General features: G+C 45.2%; 1 long non-coding RNA gene across 1 annotated transcript; it reads left to right on the forward strand.

Moving 5' to 3' along the window:
- The first annotated feature begins 1,017 nt into the window (after window positions 1-1,017).
- Window positions 1,018-3,259, forward strand: LOC142840156 (uncharacterized). The gene is made up of 4 exons (XR_012908904.1): window positions 1,018-1,032; window positions 1,795-1,872; window positions 2,491-2,568; window positions 2,930-3,259. It is a non-coding gene; the product is annotated as an uncharacterized LOC142840156 (long non-coding RNA).
- The last annotated feature ends 9,343 nt before the right edge of the window (window positions 3,260-12,602 follow it).

Below are 12,602 nucleotides of genomic sequence, written 5' to 3' on the forward strand. Positions count from 1 at the left end.
TCTGTTCAGTGTTGGTCATATGTACATGTGTTTAGGACTGATCATTTGAGGTTGGATAACCTATCAGGGAGCTCGGCCCTGGAGGACGCACATTCTCCCTCAGCTGTTGAGCGCCTGTAGCTCTCCACGTACAGGTGGGTCCTCGTGAGATTTTCCCCACTCCACCCACACTCCCATGTCAACTGGTGTTGCCATTGTGCAGCTATTGTTTTAGGCAACCATAATTTTGAGATTTCATGGGTATAGTTTTCCTGTCAGGTCTGGAAGCCACCGTAGCTGCCGTGGTCCCAGCCCTCTGGCTCTTACAATCCTTCTGCCCCCTCTTCTGCTCTCTTTTAAATCTTAGGTGCGATCCATGCGTTCTTACCCAGTATAGAGCTCTGATGTTAAGGTCAGGTTTGCTGTGGTGACTTCTGTTTTGGGTTAGCTGTGTTTTCCCTGTGCCTCAGAGGAACGTTCTCCTTTCCAAAGTCCATTCCATTCCAGGTAGGAAGAGGAGCATGAGCTTTACTGATTCTGTGTGTGTATGTGTGTGTGTGTGTGTGCGCGTGTGTGCTTGTGTGTGTTTCTGTAATAGTGCTTCGATTAGCAGTGCCAATAAACTAGTTTTATATCTCTCCCATTTAAAGAGCTCCTTAGCGTGAGCTTATAAAAGTGTTATCTTGAGCAGACTGCCAGACGGCCAAGCAACAAGAAAGTAGGTTAGAAAATGGCGAGATCCCATTTATAAGCAACGTTTGACAAATTAGCTAACAGTGGTGGAGCCTCTGCTTCCCCGTCCCCATAGTAACCAGGACCGCTTTGAAGTTGTCTACTAGCGTTTTGTATTGAGATTTTGTAGCCTACTCTTTCACTTAGCAAGGTAGCGGGACTGTTTCTAAGTCAGTGCCAACGGAAACGTGCGCGTGACTTTCCATTCTGAGGTCACTGCCTCCATCAATTCCTTCCCTGTGGCTGCGATCCAAATGCCACAACCACGGCAGCTTACAGAAGAGTTTCTTCTGACTTACGGTTCCAGAAGGCTAGCAGCAGGTAGGCATAGCAGCTGGAACAGCCACATACACAGACAGAGGACAGAGGGCACTGGAGGGGGGGGGAGAGGCTGGAAAAGGCAATATTTGAATTCTCAAAGCCCATCCCACATGGCATACTTCCTCCAGCAAGGCCACCTCCTACACCTCCCCCAAACAGTGCCACTAACTGGGGACCTATCCCTCAAATGTCCTACGAGGACCATTCTCATTTAAACTGCCACACTACAGGCCCTTGCTTGATGGACAGAAAGCTTTCTGACACTTTCTTTCATCTTACCTGTCTATATGATAAATGCAGATGGTAAACTTTAAATGTAAAATTACCATCTATATGAGGATCTCGTTAACAAGAAATTAAACAAAGTAGCATCATAGAAGGACTGTCTTCAACAGTTGAGCATGGGAGGAAATGATATAGACTGACACAAAGAAAGATGGCTGCGGGAAGACGCAGACACACGGGTACACCTGTAATGCTGGAGTTGAGATCAGAGTGATGAATCTGAGATCACTAGAAGCCGAAAGCTGCAGGGATGGTGCCTGACAGGCTTGGGAAGGACATTGTCAGGTGTGGTGGCTTAAATAGGTATGGCCCTATGGACTCACGGGTTTGCATGCTTGGTCCAGAGCGAGGGACACTATTAGGAGGTGTGGCCTTGTTGGAGTAGGTGTGGCCTTGTCGGAGGAAGTGTGTCACTGTGGGGGTGGGCTTTGAGGTCTCATATACTAAGCTACACACAGTTGCTTCTGCTGCCTGCAGATCAAGACATAGAACTCTCCTCCGGCACCATGTTTGTCTGCACACCGCCATGAAGAGCAGGGACTGAACCTCTGAGCTGTAAGTCAGCCCCAATTAAATGGTTTCCTTTATAAGAGTTACTGTGGTCTTGGTGTCTCTTCACAGCAAGAGAAACCCTAACTAAGACACCCAGCTAACACCTTGATTTTTACCTCTAGTACCCAGTATAACAAGACTACATTTTTTATTTTGCTTAAAGCCATTTAGCTCATGGTACATGGTTATTACCCTAAGAGACATACTCCAACCATCATGAGGTCCCCTCCCCAATACTGTTCGGTTCATCTCTGCCAATATGGCAAATCCTTGCCTGAGTTTCCTTGGCGATGATTTAAATTCTTATTTAGAAGAAGTATTTAAAAATAGTCCATTGGATTTTGCTATAGTTGATGTAAATAGCTCATTGTCCCTTTGTCTCTTAAATATTTATATGACAGAGAATTTTTTTGAGACTAAACACTGTTTTAAATTTCTTTTGACCATAGTGAAAGTTTTATGTCTTAGAAAGACAGATTTAACAGTCTCTCTCTAAGTTTTTGAATTTTACATGCTTAGTTAGAAAAGACTTCCTTAGTCACAGACTTAAAAAAAAAAAACAAGCCAACAAAAAAGAAATTTCGAGAAGCTGAATTATTTTTCCTTTCTTTTAAAAAAAAGTGACATTTGAACAAAGAAGATGGCAGAATAGAGTGGCGAGGGCTGAAAGGAACAGAACTAGAGACTTGGTGCCAACAGGTACGGGATCACGGTGCTAAGTAGACCTGGTCCTTTACTGCTGCCCCCCCCTCCCCGCGGGCCCTGACCAAGGCCTGCTCCCCCCCCCCACAGGCCTGGGGCCCCTGCAGCTGTGGCCACTCCTGCTGCCATGAGAAGAGCAGGGGACTGCCGCTCTGCCCCAAGACTGCAAATACAATGGTCATGCTGGTCGAGCCAGCAGGGAGGCTGGTTAGGCTAGTACCCAGGGAGGCATGGTGTCCTGCACTCTGGAGTTTGCTCAGGTTCTGCCCCCCCATCCCCCACCCCGACATGCTGCCCAACCATAGGATCACCCTGACTCGATATCCAAGATAAAGAATAGTTCATTTTCTGAATTAAGGCCCTCCGAAGACTTCCGTGGTCTGAGATGCTGTTGGAAGTCATGTGGGTGTCTGTGGGTCCTGCTGCCGCGAGAAACCACGTTCATGTCCATGATCCATGCTGCTGTTAGCTGCTATGGACAAGGAAGTGTCTTTGGCAGTGGTATTGACGACTGCAGACTCATAACTGAGAATGAGAGACGTTAAAGGCGACAATAGTCCAGATATGAAGTCCTACAAGATGCTGAAGGATAGCTCTTCACAGTTGATGGCTTCTCACCAGTGCGTGTGTGGGGCACACTCAGTTTTCTTTAAGGGGCTGAACACTGGGAGTTTAACCATGCAATACATCTTGGACTTGTTGGGTGTTTCCTTTTCTATTTTTTTGGGGGGGTTGGGGGGTGCAAGGGTGGGAGGTTGGATTTGGGAGGAATGGGAAGTGAGTGTGATGGGGTGCATTGTATGAAATAACCAAATAATTAATAAGACATTTGCTAGGGAAAACTGACACTATGTCAATATAAAGAATAAGTATATTTATTATATATTATTATTCACCTATCTGGCATTTGTTTTTATTGATGAGTAATATATAATAAGTACATATTTTCCCTGAAAAGGTTACCTTTTGTGGTAATGTATTCAATAAGCCAGTTTCTATGCAGCTTTTTATTGGCACCTTTATTAAATATCAAGCTCTCACATACATATAATTTATATATTAATATATATATAATTTATGTCTTTTTCTAGACTGTTTTTGTGTCATTAGCCTCGTCTCGCCTTGCACCTGTAGCACAATTCTGAATGACTTTCAACACATTTTCGTGTTTATGAGGGAGATGCTGAGGTTTTACCCGGCTTTCCATCATAAATCCTCTGACCTTTCTAGAGACGTACTCTGTTCAAATGCGTTTTCAATGTTTTCACTTTGAATTCTGTGCACAGCCATGCAGCAACCATGCAATGACTATCCTTGGAAATGTGTTGAAATACGGAGGTCAATTCAGGAAGCCCTGGCTCCTGTGACCTCTTCTCTTCCTGCCGGAGATGCCAGTGGCCTAGCAGTTCCTCAAGGCCGGCTTTGTGAACCAAGTGAGTCTCAGGAAGCTTCCTCATGTAGGTTCCACACACTTTCAGAGAAATGTTATATATCTTATGGGCTTTCACACTTATGTATCTGCAATAAAAGTTAAATAAAAACTGAAAAAGAATAAAAATCCCTTCATGATGAATTATTGAATAACAGATTCTTCCCATCAACTAAGGAAACAAACAAAGGAGGCTGTGCTGCCACAGGGTCACCTGCAGTTCGGCTTCAGGAACCTACAGAAATCTCAGAGGACACCCAAGGGCCGTTTCCGTTCCAGACTTTGTTGAAAATGCAAAATAAAAGGCCTAAAGTCCTCTATCACGCCTGTCGCCGTTCCTGCTTGGATAGCTAGAGAGCTGGGAATAATGTCACTTCCATACTTTCAGGAACAGCAGAAAACAAGGACAAGTGTCAAGTTCACGCTGTCATTCTTTTCTTTTTTTTTAAATTTATTTATTTATTGAAGATTTCTGTCTCTTCCCCGCCACCGCCTCCCATTTCCCTCCCCCTCCCCCAATTAAGTCCCCCCCCAGCCTGAAAAGCAATCAGGGTTCCCTGTCCTGTGGGAAGTCCAAGGAACCCCCACCTCCATCCAGGTCTAGTAAGTTGAGCATCCAAACTGCCTAGGCTCCTACAAAGCCAGTGCGTGCAGTAGGATCAGAAACCCATTGCCATTGTTCTTGAGTTCTCAGCAGTCCTCATTGTCCCCTATGTTCAGAGAGTCCGGTTTTATCCCAGGCTTTTCCAGACCCAGGCCAGCTGGTCTTGGTGAGTTCCCAGTAGAACATCCCCATTGTCTTAGTGTGTGGGTGTACCCCTCGCGGTTCTGAGTTCCTTGCTCGTGCTCTCTCTCCTTCTGCTCCTGATTTGGACCTTGAGATTTCTGTCCTGTGCTCCAATGCGGGTCTCTGTCTCTGTCTCCTTTCATCGCTTGCTGAAGGTTAATATTCAGGAGGATGCCTATATGTTTTTCTTTGGGTTCTCCTTTTTATTTTCACGCTGTCATTCTAAGTCACTCAGAAAGCTGAATTCCCTTCCCAAGGCAAGCAGAGCTAAGGAGATATGGCAGACATCCGTGGGGAGAAGGAAGATGCTTGTTAACTGACCTAGGAGAGAAGCCAGAGACTCTACAAAGAATCCAGCAAAAGAATGACTGTGGGCTTTACCCCAAAACTGGCTTCTTTTCCCACCTTAGAATATTGGGATCTGCAGAAATTTAAATAAAAATGGCCCCCATTGGCTCAAAAGGAGGGGCGCTAGTAGGAGGTGTGGCCTTGGTGGAGTGGGTGTGGCTTTGTTGGAAGAAGCGTGTCACTGGGGGTGGGCTTTCAGATTCCAGTTGTTCAAGTCCAGTGGCTCACTCTCTTCCTGCTGCCTGCTGATCCAGATGGAGAACTCCCAGCTTCTTCTCCAGGTCCATGCCTGTCTGCCTGCTGCCAGAGTTCCTGCCGTGACAGGTCTAAACCTCTGAATTGCAAAGGATGCTTTATCCTCCCACAGAGACACGCGCTCAACCACGCTCATTGCTGGAATTACTCAAAACTTGGAAACAGCCTAGATGTCCGTCAACAGAAGGATGGATAGAGAAAACGTACGTTTATACAAAAGAGTATTATTCAACTGTTTTTTTTAAAAAGAACATCATGAAATTCGCAGACAAATGGATAGAATTAGAAAAAGAGTCATTCTAAATGAGGTGTCCCAGACCCAGAAAGACAAATATGATCTATACTTGCTTATAAGTGGATATTTGCTCTTAAGTCAATGATAACCAAACTACAATCCACAGAATACAATACCTCAGAGGGTATGTATAGAGTAAGGGACTAGAGGTAACAGGTAGATCTCATTAGGAAAGGGAAATAGAATATTTATGGATAGATCTGGTGGGTTCTGGAATTGATCAAGGTAAGAAGGAGGGGATGTGGGAGGGAGGAAAGGAGGGAATATGGGGAGAGACAGTAAAAATCAAAGGGCATTTGTGGGTTAGTATGGAAACCTGACATAGTAGAACCCATATATATATGCACTCTAAAGGAAATTGCCAAATAATGGGGGTGACAGAGGCCCCACTTGCCACCTCCTGTCACCAAATGAAGTTTCCAGTACTGGGCTAGGGTTACATCTAATTGAGTTATTGTCCAAAGGGATCCCATGGGAATCCCCAAACGACCAAAGCCCAAAGCTATTAAGACTATATAGGAGAGATGGCTCAGCGGTTAAGAGCACTGACTGCTCTTCCAGAGGACCTGGGTTCAATTCCCAGCACCCACATGGCAGCTCACAACTGTCTGAAAATGCAGTTCCACGAGTTCTGACACCTTCACACCAATGCACATAAAAAATAAAGTTAAATAAATCATTAACCCCCCCCCCAAAAAAAACCCAAACAAAAGACTATAGGTTGCTCTAATTTCAGAGAGGTCCTGAAATTACCTGGCGTGAGTGAGAAGGAAACATGGAACACGCAACAAACCCGCTTAGGAGTTTATTGGCGGGCAGGGGGCGGTAAACAGGCCTGGTGAAGGTCGGTGTGCAGAGAGAGGAAGGGTGGGGGGCTGAAGATGGCGCCTCCATCTTTTAAGGGCTGCCTAGCGCATGCGCACAGGGGATGGCATGGTTACCTCATAGGCAGATGATGGAGCTCACGCATACGCACAAGGGCTCATGCAGCTGCATCATCCGTAGATGATGCAACCATGCTGCACGTGGGGTACCAGGGTCCTTTAAGATTCCCGGGGCCATTAGGCCCTTCTGCCTGAGAGCTTATCCTTACATGCATGGCCCTGGAATCCGGAAGTGTCAGCCATGTTGTATGGCTGATTCTTTACAGGTCCCATTGCGGAAGACAACACCTACACAGCTCATTGAGCATGGAAGTGTTGAGCTAGTGGCTACATAGAGCCCTCAGCCCTACATCCCAGTGTCTTTGTTATGGGAAGGTGTTCTGCCTGCTATCGAAAGAGATAATACCACTTGTAGCCACAAACCCTTTATCTACAGTGGTGTCCCATTGGCAAGATTATGCTAATGCAATGGCACAGAGCTTGTGGGAGTAACCAACCAACAACTAATCAGACGTAAGACTTGTTCACAAGATGGAGTCCACATCCAACACTGCGTGGGTGACCAAGGACCTGAGATTAGATAGCCCAGAGACTAGGGCAAAGCCAAACAATATTTGTCTCAAAAAGGAAAAAAAAGGAAGTGTGGTGATAGATTGGCTCCTAATGATAGTCTGCTAGACTCATAGATCAACCATCATCTGAGAAGCCTCCTCCTGCAGCAGATGGGAACTGGTGTAGAGGGACCCACAGGCAGGCATTGCACAGAGTGAGAGACATTGGCACACTCATTTTTAAACAGGATGTCTCCATGCCTCCATAGGAGTCTTCTGCTCAGAGTTCAGGAAATCCCAAGATAGAGGAGGCAGAAAGAGTGTAAGAACCAGAAGGGATGAAGGTGAGCAAGGCCTTCTAGGCCAACGTGAGCAAAGCTCATAAGAACTCACGGAGACTGAAACCGCATGCCTGGAGCCTGCACTGCATGTGTGTTGTGGCTTCCATTTAGTGTCTTTATGGGATTTCCGAGTAAGAGAGCAAGCGGGTCTCTGACTCCTGTGCCTTCGCGTGGGCTCTGTCCTTCTGTAGGTTCTTCTGGTCTACCTTCGATGTGCTAGTTTTAGTTTTATCTTATGGTATTTTATTTTGTTAAATTAAAAAAAATGAATGACTGAATGAATTTAAACCTAGACACTAGGGTAAAGGTTAACACAGAACTGATGTTTGTTCTAGTTACAAATAACTGTCATTGTTTAACTAGAATTTGGGAGTTTTTTTTCTTTTTGGGTGTTACTATATTTTGTTTTCTAGATTTTTATTCTTGCAGTGGGTTTTGGGGTTGTTTAAAACAATAGTTAAAAGCTGGATGACTAGGGAGGAGAAGAGGATCTGGATGGACTGGTGGGGAGGGGAAGAATATAATCAAAATATATCTAAATTTAAATATTGTTTAAAATAATAAAAAAAACTTGAAAAAGACCAAGCAGGGAAGGGTATTTGAGAAGGGAAGGAGGATGGAGAATGAAGTGGGTAGTGAGAATGCAATCCAAAATTTACAAATAGTTAAAAAATAATTTTGCATGATTTTTTAAAAATAAAGAGAAACCCTCTGAAAGCCAGTCATTCCGTAAAGAATACCTTTGCTAGGTGAGTTCACTGAGGGAGTGCTCCCATCTGAAAGTGTGTGCTCTCCTTCCATTGTTGAAATCCTTGCCCCAGGTGCAGCATTAGGTGGTGGGGCCCTTAGGAGGAGGTTACAAATGGTTTTGGTGTCTTTATGTCCAAGGGAACAAGGAACCTTTCAACCACACAGCAAGGTGTCATGGGTGAGTCAGGAGCCAGCCGTCACCCAATTCCAAACCAGCTTGTGCGTCATCTTGGTATATCTCCTAGGCTGTTCACAAGCCACTGTGAGCAGGGCAGATGGTTATAATAGTCTCAATAGTCCAAGACACATAGCCATAGCAAACGTCCAGTCAGTTTAACTTCTGATGCTAGCCTGTGTCGACATGCCCACTCTCAGGCACACAGACTACTGCAGCCTTTACCATCCTACACTGCAATAATTAGCTGCATGTAAAAATCAGCAGCATTTTTTTCTTCTGGCAGTGGAAACCGTGAACACTGAGAGGGGTTCTGGTGGTTGTCCCTGGCTCAGGAGCCAGGATCGGGCTGTGCTTTGCAGCCCAGTGATGGCAGAGCCAAGAGGCAGCGCCACCTGTGGCTGGGTGTTGCGGCACTGAAACGCACAGTCTGCACAGATTCAGTCAGTTCGGGCACCAAAATGCCGACACTCTTTCCTGAGGAGATTGAAGCTAGCATAGCTAGCATTCCTTTTACCCAAAGAATTCCATCTGCAGGCGTTTGGCAGACCAGCCTGGCTTCCCGCATCACTTGCTGTCGGGGACGAGAAATGACGGTCACTGGAAAAGCGGTTCATTAAATTCGTGATCAAGTCCAAGAAAGATGGGACCCCTCTGCCTGGCACCCTTTTGACTGCTTCAGACTCCACAGATACCCAGGAAAATCCGTTCCATCTCCGGAGTCTCACAGTTTGGGAACCCTGTCTTTAACTGTTCTTTGCCATGGTCCAATAATGCATGGTAGCAAGAATAAAGCCTGGATTTTCCCCTTACTCAAGACTTGGAATTTTTCTTGTTTGCTCAGCCAAAGGGAAGGCAAGAAGGATTTTCCCGGGGAAAGAGAAACGACTTCATGGAGCCTTAAGATAAATTGTCCCAGCGCTGATTAACATGGCTAACCACCCAGGGGCACATTCCATCAGCCCCTGATCACTGAGTTGGGAAGGAAAGTGTCCGTGAAACAACACAGACAGCTGTGGTCTGCAAACCTCCAGGGAAGGCTGGGGTGGGGGGAAAGGCAGTTGGGAGGGGAGCAAAGCCCATTCCTGTCTTTGTGTTTTCCCTTGAAAGGGGTGACAGAAGCCTGGAGCTTAGCTTCCCACTGAAGTTTCTGCAAGGCCAGAAGGCCATTGGCACAACAGGAGAGCTCTTTCTCCAGACATAAGGAATGGCTTGGATGGGAGCTTGAACAGCTTCCTCGGTTTAGTGTTAGGAGGCTAAACACGAAGCCGCACTGACTTCTTTCTGAGGACTTGAGCAATCGGGACTCAGGCAATTGGGCTGCTGGGTGGGTATCTGTTCTGAAGGCTCATATGAAGGTTTGTTGTGTGGGGGTGTGGGGGTTTTAGATAAGGAAACCCCATGGTGTGAGGGCACTGTTGTCTGTGTGCAGCACTTCCCCTGTGTGAAAGCAGCAGGCTGTGGGTGTGACCGAAGACGAACAGCACACTGAGGCACAAAGAAACGGACACAGAAACAGACAGACACGGCACAGTTAATCAAATTTCACTTTCAACATTTTAGATTGCTTTCTATTTTCCATGTATGGGTGTTTTGCTTGCATGTGTGTATGTGTATAATATGAACGCAGTGCCAGAGGAGGCCAGAGGAGGGAGCTTACAGATGACTGTGATCTGCCCTGTGGGTGCTGGGAACTGAACTTTGGTCCTCTGCCAGAGCAGTCAGTGCCACTAAACCCTGAGCCATCTCTTCAGCCCCAGTTGGTTAAATTTTTAATTAATTCTGGTTAAAATGCTGACATCACCAATGAAAACACAGACAACACACAATACCTAATGAATTTCAGTAGAGCTGGAACTCACAGCAAGACAGGCACAGAAATGTTCGTCATGAAAATATAACAAGAGAGATGGAGAACCCCTCTGAAGGCTGAACAGCAGACTTGATTCAGGTAAGAGGAGGACCAGTGACCACGGTAGACATCCTGTGGTTGCCGCTTCAACAGAAGCCAGCTGGTAAAAATCACTCAGGGGAAAAGAACTTCAGAGTTGTGTAACGGCATCAAATGAAACAGGTAGGAGATATATTTGAAGACACAGTGGCTGAGAGCTTTCCAAAGTTAATGACAGGAACTATTGTTTAGGAAGCTCGGGAAACTAGAAGGCTACATACCAAAGCTGGCCAAAGAGAGAAATCACTTTATGGCATATTCAAAATTCTGGGAGCAAAGATGGAAATGTAGAAGGGCAACAAGAGAAGACAGACACACGGAGGAATCAAGAATTCCAGAACATTCTGCTTTAAAAAATGACACAAGCAATAGAGCAATCAGTGGCTGAAACACCTGTTAGAAAAGGATCCTGTACCTGGAAGAATTACCGTTCATGAGCCAAGGAGAAATGACGTTTTTAGGCAAACACAAAGTGGGAGAGGAAAGTGTGAAGCCTTTGGTGCTCTGCGAACCCCAACAACTAACCTTAGACTCACCCCGTATTCAGACTAGGTTAATATCACCGCAGGCGGGGTCTATCAGGAAGAGAAGCTATGAAAATGGTACAGCATCTTTCCACAGACAAACTCAGATCTGCAGACAGAAGGGAGAGGGCTGGAAGGGTGGCAAACGTAAGCACTGTAAAGACATAAAATACCTAACTCTGCTTAGATTATCTGTCTAAAATCCACAGAAACGTGTGCTTATACCCCATGTGAAAAGTAAAATGCACGTAACATTAGCAAAAGGCCAAGGATGGTGCTACTGGGTACATACAGGTAAAGGACCTTGCAATACTTTTGGGGAAATGTCGTTTGGTACAAAATCTGATTAATTCGAGATGTATACTGGAAAAACTGGGACAACCAATAACTGGATAAACAACATAATAAATTGATAGTGAAGGTGATATAATAAAAAATAACATGAGTTAACCTAAAGAAACATACAGGGGGAAAAAGGGAAACATCAAAATTAAAATATAAACTGGGCATGGTTGGCACACACCTTTAATCCCAGACTCCGGAGGCAGAGGAAGATGGATCTCTGAGTTCTAGGTTGTGCTTGAACAAGTAAAGATTAGGAGAATAGAGGAGATTTTTCCTCCGAATGAGTGTAAATCCGTGAGTGGAGCTCACGGCATAGAAAAGTAAGAGGCGCAGGGTATTACAGATCATATTGGTCAGTGATTGACAATACATAAAATGCCCATGACGTTAATGTTAAACAGGGAAAATCTCTTCTAAAACAAATTCTGAACTACTTCAGTATCTAAACAGGAGGGGATGATGAGCTCCTGCTATGTGTGCAGGGGATGGAATTAGAGGCAAAAGACAAAAGGGAAAAATGACATGTATTTTCCTTAGTAAATGGGGAGAGGTAAGGAGCTAACGGTAGCGAGAATATAGAGATGATATGATTGACGTACACATCTGGGTGGAGGAATTCAAATTTAAATTTAGTAATAATGTGCAATGAAAGGATGAAAACAAAAAGTTGCATACTTGAAAGGCGGAGAAAATTAGAAAACTGGAAGAATAAGAATAGAAATGGCAATAATGGTACAGAAAATGCAGACGCAAGTGAACAAAACATCACTGTCATTGTGGGGCTAAGCAAGTTCTAGCATCAAAAGACACAGCTTGCAAAATCAGACTGAAGGTAGGAGAGATGGCTCGGTGGTTAGAACCCTGGAGGCTCTTGCAGAGGACCCAGGTTCCCAGCAACCTCAGCGTGGCTCACAACCGTCTGCAACTCCACTTCCAGGAGATCCAGTGCCCTCTTCTGGTGTCTGAGGTTACCAATTATGCACGTGGTCACATTCATTGTGCAGACAAAACACCCCCAACACACAAAATTTATAAGGAAAAAGTAAAAAACCAGACTGGAGGTTAAGACTGGAGAGTGCGTGTAGCAGGGGAGGGCACTGAGTAGAGACAAGGAGAAAAGAAAGAGATGAACGCTACGTAATAGCAATTTAAATGCAATTAGGTTTGAAAGCAAGTTTTTAAAAAGAACCGAGTTTTTAAAAAGGACAGTGTAGAGAGAAAGTTAGTCAGCAGCAGCACTTTGCGTAATTCCAGGGTCAAAAATAAGGCAGAGGGGGCTGGAGAGGGGGCTCAGCGGTTAAAAGCATTGGCTGTTCTTCCAGAGGACCCGGATGGAGTACCTGGCACCCACTAAGCAGCTAGCTAATCATCTGTTAAGCCTAGTTCCAGGAGACAC

The sequence above is a fragment of the Microtus pennsylvanicus genome, chromosome 1, assembly GCF_037038515.1.
Source record: "Microtus pennsylvanicus isolate mMicPen1 chromosome 1, mMicPen1.hap1, whole genome shotgun sequence".
Taxonomy (NCBI): Eukaryota; Metazoa; Chordata; class Mammalia; order Rodentia; family Cricetidae; genus Microtus; species Microtus pennsylvanicus.